We start from the raw sequence: 9701 nt of genomic DNA, 5'->3' as shown, positions 1-9701 counted from the left end.
TACCTAAAATAGTTAAATAAAAAGATCCATAATCGTCATTTGTATCTTAAAAGATTATTAAAAAATGCTGTTTACTGTTTTTAGGCAGATATTAAAGTCTCAGATATATAAAAACATGTCTCTGAAGTGTCCTGCTCCAAACCCCCAAACAGACCCTTGTAGCCCCCCCCCCTCTCTTCCAGCTGTTACTAAGGACATGTCTCTGAAGTGTCCTGCTCCAAACCCCAAACAGACCCTTGTAGCCCCCCCCCCCCTCTCTTCCAGCTGTTACTAAGGACATGTCTCTGAAGTGTCCTGCTCCAAACCCCAAACAGACCCTTGTAGCCCCCCCCCCCCTTCTTCCAGCTGTTACTAAGGACATGTCTCTGAAGTGTCCTGCTCCAAACCCCAAACAGACCCTTGTAGCCCCCCCCCCTCTCTTCCAGCTGTTACTAAGGACATGTCTCTGAAGTGTCCTGCTCCAAACCCCAAACAGACCCTTGTAGCCCCCCCCCCCTCTCTTCCAGCTGTTACTAAGGACATGTCTCTGAAGTGTCCTGCTCCAAACCCCAAACAGACCCTTGTAGCCCCCCCCCCCTTCTTCCAGCTGTTACTAAGGACATGTCTCTGAAGTGTCCTGCTCCAAACCCCAAACAGACCCTTGTAGCCCCCCCCCCTCTCTCTTCCAGCTGTTACTAAAGACATGTCTCTGAAGTGTCCTGCTCCAAACCCCAAACAGACCCTTGTAGCCCCCCCCCCTCTCTCTTCCAGCTGTTACTAAGGACATGTCTCTGAAGTGTCCTGCTCCAAACCCCAAAGAGATCCTTGTAGCCCCCCCCCCCCCTCTCTTCCAACTGTTACTAAGGACATGTCTCTGAAGTGTCCTGCTCCAAACCCCAAACAGATCCTTGTAGCCCCCCCCCCCCCCTCTCTTCCAGCTGTTACTAAGGATATGTCTCTGAAGTGTCCTGCTCCAAACCCCAAAGAGATCCTTGTAGCCCCCCCCCCTCTCTTCCAGCTGTTACTAAGGACATGTCTCTGAAGTGTCCTGCTCCAAACCCCAAACAGATCCTTGTAGCCCCCCCCCCCCCTCTCTTCCAGCTGTTACTAAGGACATGTCTCTGAAGTGTCCTGCTCCAAACCCCAAACAGATCCTTGTAGCCCCCCCCCCTCTCTTCCAGCTGTTACTAAGGACATGACTCTGAAGTGTCCTGCTCCAAACCCCAAACAGATCCTTGTAGCCCCCCCCCCTCTCTTCCAGCTGTTACTAAGGACATGTCTCTGAAGTGTCCTGCTCCAAACCCCAAACAGATCCTTGTAGCCCCCCCCCCCTCTCTTCCAGCTGTTACTAAGGACATGTCTCTGAAGTGTCCTGCTCCAAACCCCAAACAGATCCTTGTAGCCCCCCCCCCTCTCTCTTCCAGCTGTTACTAAAGAGCTGACTCTGGGTCAGTAGCTTCAGAGAGAGAGTAGATCTCATCAGGAGAACTCTCCCAGCAGAAACTCAGCTAAATGCTGCCGTGATGAAACTCCATATCATGTTCCAAACCACATCAAGGATTCTCTCTGAAACAGTATGGAGCTCAAACTCTTTCTCTCTCTCAGGTTTACCACAAGGTGACTTCCTTTTGATTTCCTGCTTCTTCACACAGACTCTCTCCAGTACAGGTTAGCTCTGAGTAGGGATTTAACGATCCCAAAAACTCACGGTACGATAATATCGCGATATTGAAAAATAAATAAACATTTTAAAATGTTTTACTTGGAAAAATGTTCTTTATTAAATAATAAATCTGATTTGTACAGCATTTTAGTAGGATAGTAGTATTTTAAAGTGTCAAAAACAAAGTGACAGTAACAGACTGGAACAAGAAAACCAGTGTTTTTGTACCTACTAGTACAACCAAACAAAGCAGGCATTTTCTTTGTGCCACTGCACCTCACAAATAAACAAGGACATTTAATAATCAGACCCCGCAATAAAATAAATCAAGTTTCACTTTAGTTTTTCAAGTAACTCAACTCAAACTCACTAAGTCACTCACTCAGCATCATCAGACAGGTTTTTAGGAATATGAGCATGTCCACATTTCCAGGTAGAAGCTGGGATGTTTGGGCGTTTACAATATCCCCTGCTGTGGAAAGAACTCTCTTGCTTGGTACTGATGTTGCTGGTACTGATGTTGCTGGTACTGATGTTGCTGGTACTGATGTTGCTGGCACTGATGTTGCTGGCACTGATGTTGCTGGTACTGATGTTGCTGGCACTGATGTTGCTGGCACTGATGTTGCTGGTACTGATGTTGCTGGCACTGATGTTGCTGGCACTGATGTTGCTGGCACTGATGTTGCTGGCACTGATGTTGCTGGCACTGATGTTGCTGGCACTGATGTTGCTGGTACTGATGTTGCTGGTACTGATGTTGCTGGTACTGATGTTGCTGGCACTGATGTTGCTGGCACTGATGTTGCTGGCACTGATGTTGCTGGCACTGATGTTGCTGGCACTGATGTTGCTGGCACTGATGTTGCTGGCACTGATGTGCTGGTAACTGATGTTGCTGGTCGCGTTAACCGAATATTTTTTTAACAATGACGGAAAAATCTGAAAGCAGTCTGTCATTTTGGACAAACTCGGAACAGCGCCAAAGTTTCCCCCGCAGCGAGGGCTCTTGTGTTTGCCGTGTTATGCATGCCCTCCAAAAGGAAATGATATAGTTTCCAAACCGTACTTTGCCGTACAGATCATTGAACTGTCTGGGAGTTTTTGCTTTACGCGCGCTCCCGCGAGGTGCATGCATATCTCGGTGGGCATGCATAACACGGCCCCCCCCCCCCCCACCCCGTTGACAGTTCACGAGCATGCTCTCTCTCTCTCCCCCCCCCCCCCCAGTGTCAGCACGAGACGTTAGTGGCGAGTTCAGACCCGACGGGTAATAATGGATTAGGGCGGAAATGTTTACGATCCTGTCTTCAAAATGACGGACAGCGAAAAGGTCTAACGCCACCTCTGTGGGACAGAGAGATATGCTCGGTCCATGGGTGACAGCAGTGGGTAAAACTGTACATTGTCTCTCCACCACTTCAAAAACAATACAGTTTTTGCCAAGAAAGTGAGGCTTATTGACAGGGCGAGATATACATATACTGTTGGTACTTGTCAATGTCTCTAGGTATGTACATGTAGCCCTGTAAATACGATGTCCTTTTGTGTTATCTGTTGTTTTATGTTCATGTTGTAACCTACTTGCTGCCATGTTGGACAGGTCTCTCTTGAAAAAGAGATCGATGATCTCAATGGGACCACCTGGTTAAATAAAGGTTTCAAATAAAAATCACGGTAGATTTTGTCAGTCTCACGACGGTATTGAGACGTTTATTTATCGCGATACCGCGATATTCGGTATATCGTTACATCCCTAGCTCTGAGTGTTAGCATGCTAATGTAAACACAGACCATATTACTTCCAGAACACGTCTCATTGTTTCTGACAGCAACGTTTCTGATTGGCCCGTGGGTGTAAAGCCCGCCCACATTTTAGTAATGTCGTCATGACGCAGCAAATCTGGATCAGCTCCGTTGTTCCCCCTCTTTTAGAGATTTGGGTACGGAGGATGTAGATGTTGATGTAGAGAAGACATAGAAAGTGCATTTTGCATGATAGGAGACCTTTAAAGTGGTTTTATTTCTCACTCCTCCTCCAGCAGACGAAGGCTGTGTGACTTCCTGCTTCACTTCACACTCTTCATGCTAAGCTAAAAAATACAGTCATGCAACCTCCGTGGTGCGTTCACTGCTCACAGGACATCTGAGATATATCAGTATCACTCACCCTGCAGGGCTTACATGTAATTCCTACTATAATTATTAAGAAAATTACAATATTTTGCATTTAAAAACAGGTCCTAACATCATATTAAGAATCAGGGAATATTCTAAATGAAGTATCTAGAATACTTCATTACTATCTAATCTAATACACTCTCTACCATAATGATGTCTTAAACTGCGAGAAACACTGTCGCACGTTTATAACCAGTCACGTTATTCACTTTCTTTAAATCTACAATAACCTAACTTATCTGGTAAATATCTGTCTTTTAATTTCTATCTTACTCTACCTTAGTCCATCTGATATAACTGCAGTCACATGATATATGTACCCATTAAAACCAGCAGATAAAACACGGTAAAGTTGCTCTTTGACCTTCAGCTAATGCTCAATAAAACACCAGGTCATGTGACGCGGATCCAGCCAGTAAGGCTCAGGTATGTGTTAGATATCTGTAGATATGATGTATTGTCCTCTCAGTGTACCTGCGTGTGTCTCTGTATTGTCCTCTCAGTGTACCTGCGTGTGTCTCTGTATTGTCCCTCTCAGTGGTACCTGCGTGTGTCTCTGTATTGTCCTCTCAGTGTACCTGCGTGTGTCTCTGTATTGTCCTCTCAGTGTACCTGTGTGTGTCTCTGGATTGTCCTCTCAGTGTACCTGCGTGTGTCTCTGTATTGTCCTCTCAGTGTACCTGCGTGTGTGTCTCTGTATTGTCCTCTCAGTGTACCTGCGTGTGTCTCTGTATTGTCCTCTCAGTGTACCTGCGTGTGTCTCTGTATTGTCCTCTCAGTGTACCTGCGTGTGTCTCTGGATTGTCCTCTCAGTGTACCTGCGTGTGTCTCTGGATTGTCCTCTCAGTGTACCTGCGTGTGTCTCTGGATTGTCCTCTCAGTGTACCTGCGTGGTGTCCTCTGTATTGTCCTCGTCAGTGTACCTGCGGTGTGTCTCTGTATTCTCCTCTCAGTGTACCTGCGTGTGTCTCTGGATTGTCCTCTCAGTGTACCTGCGTGTGTCTCTGTATTGTCCTCTCAGTGTACCTGCGTGTGTCTCTGGATTGTCCTCTCAGTGTACCTGCGTGTGTCTCTGTATGGTCCTCCTCAGTGTACCTGCGTGTGTCTCTGTATTGTCCTCTCAGTGTACCTGCGTGTGTCTCTGTATTGTCCTCATCAGTGTAACCTGCGTGTGTCTCTGGATTGTCCTCCTCAGTGTACCTGCGTGTGTCCTCTGTATTGTCCTCTCAGTGTACCTGCGTGTGTCTCTGTATTGTCCTCTCAGTGTACCTGCGTGTGTCTCTGTATTGTCCTCTCAGTGTACCTGCGTGTGTCTCTGGATTGTCCTCTCAGTGTACCTGTGTGTGTCTCTGGATTGTCCTCTCAGTGTACCTGCGTGTGTCTCTGTATTCTCCTCTCAGTGTACCTGCGTGTGTCTCTGTATTGTCCTCTCAGTGTACCTGCGTGTGTCTCTGGATTGTCCTCTCAGTGTACCTGCGTGTGTCTCTGGATTGTCCTCTCAGTGTACCTGCGTGTGTCTCTGTATTGTCCTCTCAGTGTACTGCGTGTGTCTCTGGATTGTCCTCTCATGTACCTCTGGGTCTCTGGATGGTCCTCTCAGTGGGTACCTGCGTGTTGTCCTCTGGATTGTCCTCTCTCAGTGTACCTGCGTGTGTCTCTGGATTGTCCTCTCAGTGTACCTGCGTGTGTCTCTGGATTGTCCTCTCAGTGTACCTGCGTGTGTCTCTGGATTGTCCTCTCAGTGTACCTGCGTGTGTCTCTGGATTGTCCTCTCAGTGTACCTGCGTGTGTCTCTGGAAACTGAACAGCGTGCCGCGCTCTCTTCTCACATTCAGCTGCAGACCTTTTTATAATTCCTCATGAATATGCATGACCTCCGTATATATAGCAGCGTCTATGGAGGCGTGTGTCTCTGGAGACGCTGCAGGGACAAAAACACCGGGGATGAAGACACTGAAGACACACTGAAGAGACACTTGACTTTTAAGAAACATATCAAGAAAGTATCCAATACCGTTAATTCAACTTGCAACATTTTAAACAAATCAGACCTTTCTTAACTGTCAATGCTGCAAAGTCATACCTCCTCTGTATGATTCTATCACACATTGAATACTGTTTGACAAACTGGTCGTTTGCTTGTGCCACAAACCTGAAACCCATAGAACAGCTGAGAGAGAGAGCTATCAAGGTGTTTGACAGAAAGCCTTATTCATACCACCACTGCACCATCCTTGATAAACACCATTTCTTGAGTTTTTACCATTTTAAGTCTTTTGAAAGTATGTGTTTTATTTATAAATGTTTACATGGACTGCCCCCCCCCCCCCCCTTGAAGACACACTGAAGACACACTGAAGACACACTGAAGACACACTGAAGACACACTGAAGAGACACTGAAGAGACACTGAAGAGACACTGAAGAGACACTGAAGAGACACTGAAGACACACTGAAGACACACTGAAGAGACACTGAAGAGACACTGAAGAGACACTGAAGAGACACTGAAGACACACTGAAGAGACACTGAAGACACACTGAAGAGACACTGAAGACACACTGAAGACACACTGAAGACACACTGAAGAGACACTGAAGAGACACTGAAGAGACACTGAAGACACACTGAAGAGACACTGAAGACACACTGAAGACACACTGAAGAGACACTGAAGACACACTGATAATTGTATATCTCGTCTTTATTTAAAGCCCACGTTGCTTTTGGCTTATTCAAATAGTTTACCTGCAGACACTCACAGTTACATTCAAGGTATTTAGGCATTTCATCTGCCTCATAGACGCGGATGAAACCCTTCACTCTGATTGGACGGCCGTCCACGTCTGAAGTCGTTCTGGTTCTGCTCTCTGACTCCGCTCAGTGAGCCTGTCACTTCCTGTCTGAGCAGAGTAATCAGAGTAGAGAGTAATCAGCTGAGCGGTCTGTTTCTCCTCGGCTGAGAGACAGGGTCGCGGCCCGAGATCGCTCAGCGCCGAGCAGCAAATGACTGCTAATAAAGCCTTCGGGAGCGGCGCCATTACACACAAAGAGGAGCGGACGAGAGCCAATCAGCTGCAGAGGAACACCCGAGACCCCAACGTCTCACAGGGGCTTTAGCATTTAGCATCTGAATAGCACTTAGCATATGAACGGCTGCAACAGAGAACATGCTGGCAGCTTCTGGACGGTTTAGAAAGAACAAGAATTAAAAAAGGGAGAACAGCAGCAGCTCTTCACAATGTGCTAATACAAGAAGTCTTAGAAAGGCTAATCGATGTTGTTTCAATCATGGCTTTTATTGTGAAAACATCTGCAGGAAGTCGTGTTGATTGGAGTTGTAATTGGATTGAAAAACCCTGCAAGCTTTGGTGCCAAAAGTTTAGTTTCCCGTTTTCAAATCATTCAAAGAAAATGTGCTGTTTTTCACATAAAGCCCAATCCATTTCTTTCTTATCGGGCTTTAATGTGAAACTTCTCTAGGGAGCTTCTCTACTTTTACTCAGTACAAGATCTGAGTACTTCTACTTTTACTCAAGTACAGGGATCTGAGTACTTCTACTTTTACCTCAAGTACAGGATCTGAGTACTTCTTCTACTTTTACTCAAGTACAAGATCTGAGTACTTCTACTTTTACTCAAGTACAAGATATGAGTAATTCTAACTTTTACTCAAGTACAAGATCTGAGTACTTCTACTTTTACTCAATACAAGATCTGAGTACTTCTACTTTACTCAAGTACAAGATCTGAGTACTTCTACTTTTATTCTCAAGTACAAGATCTGAGTACTTCTACTTTACTCAAGTACAAGATCTGAGTACTTCTACTTTTACTCAAGTACAAGATCTGAGTACTTCTACTTTTACTCAAGTACAGGATCTGAGTACTTCTACTTTTACTCAAGTACAGGATCTGAGTACTTCTACTTTTACTCAAGTACAAGATCTGAGTACTTCTACTTTTACTCAAGTACAGATCTGAGTACTTCTACTTTTACTCAAGTACAAGATCTGAGTACTTCTACTTTTACTCAAGTACAAGATCTGAGTATTTCTACTTTTACTCAAGTACAAGATCTGAGTACTTCTACTTTTACTCAAGTACAGGATCTGAGTACTTCTACTGTTACTCAAGTACAGGATCTGAGTACTTCTACTTTTACTCAAGTACAGGATCTGAGTACTTCTACTTTTACTCAAGTACAGGATCTGAGTACTTCTACTTTTTTACTCTCAAGTACAGGATCTGAGTACTTCTACTTTTACTCAAGTACAGGATCTGAGTACTTCTACTTTTACTCAAGTACAAGATCTGAGTACTTCTACTTTTACTCAAGTACAAGATCTGAGTACTTCTACTGTTACTCAAGTACAGGATCTGAGTACTTCTACTTTTACTCAAGTACAGGATCTGAGTACTTCTACTTTTACTCAAGTACAGGATCTGAGTATTCTACTTTTACTCAAGTACAGGATCTGAGTACTTCTACTTTTACTCAAGTACAAGATCTGAGTACTTCTACTTTTACTCAAGTACAAGATCTGAGTACTTACTTTTTACTCAAGTACAAGATCTGAGTACTTCTACTGTTACTCAAGTACAGACCTGAGTACTTCTACTTTACTCAAGTACATCATTACTCTCAGCTCTACAGACTAAGGCCCCCGTCCACAAGGAGACGAAAACTATTTGGAACCAAAGTCGTTTTCTAAAAGGTCTTCCGTCCCCACGGAATCGGCTCAAGAGATGTGTCCGTCCACACGAGACCGCTCGACCCTGGAGGCGCTGTATACATATGCTGGCCGGGCCTGTAAGTGGCGTGTACTCCGCCACAAAATACACCAAAAGCGAATAAGACCCTCCTGCATGTTGCCCTTCTGGTTATTCTCCACATGGATTTAGCAACATGTAGTTCATGTAGTTCTCCATGTCCACTTCAATCAATCATCAATGTTTATTTATATAGCCCAATATCACAATGTTACATTTGTCTCATGGACTTCACAGTCTGTACAGAATATCAGTATGACAATACGACACCCTCTGTCCTTAGACCCTCACATCGTACAAGGAAACACTTCCAGAGAAGGAAAAACCGTCTATACGATAGAGAACTTTAACGGATACAACTGATATGGTCTCCGTGTGGACGGGGCCTGAGAGTCTGCGCTGAATGAACACCTGACAGATATGTATTATTATTTATTTCTCCAGCTGTTCCTCTGGACACCTCAGTGTTTTTTACTACCCCCCCCCCCCCCTCAGTGATTATCTCTTCATCAGGTTGATGCCCCCCCCCCCCTCAGTGATTATCTCTTCATCAGGTTGATGCCCCCCCCCTCACCCCCCCTCAAAAGACTCATAATTAGCCGTTGCAAAAGAGGCTGCAGACAAGCGGTGATTAACGGAGACTAACACACACATTACTGTCCGTCAGTCAGGAGCTTGTTTACTCACTACATTTATTACTCTGTATTCATCTTTATAGTTGACTTCACACCCTCGCTGGCGTTCAGGGCGGTTGTCAAATCCTGAGAAATAAATATATATTTTCTGTTTTTTAGCTAATTGTTTGTGGTTTTTCATTGGTGTTTTGTGTGTGTTGTGTGTGTGTGTGTTGTGTGTGTGTGTGTGTGTGTGTGTGTGTGTGTGTGTGTGTGTGAATCTATCCAGCATGCATTGCTTTAATTCGATGCTATTCGAGGCTCCAGTTTCACATCCATTTAAACCACTTAGAGAGGGGGGGGGTATTGAACCAGAGCTAATAGAGAGAGAGGAGACATGGGGGGGGGGGGGGAATTAGGAGCTCAGATACAGTGTACAGTAAAGATAAATGCTGATTCATCACAAAAACACGTCGAAAAATATTTGAA

This window comes from Trematomus bernacchii, unplaced genomic scaffold (genome assembly GCF_902827165.1).
Source record: "Trematomus bernacchii unplaced genomic scaffold, fTreBer1.1, whole genome shotgun sequence".
Taxonomy (NCBI): Eukaryota; Metazoa; Chordata; class Actinopteri; order Perciformes; family Nototheniidae; genus Trematomus; species Trematomus bernacchii.
Note: the sequence above shows the minus strand (reverse complement) of the source record.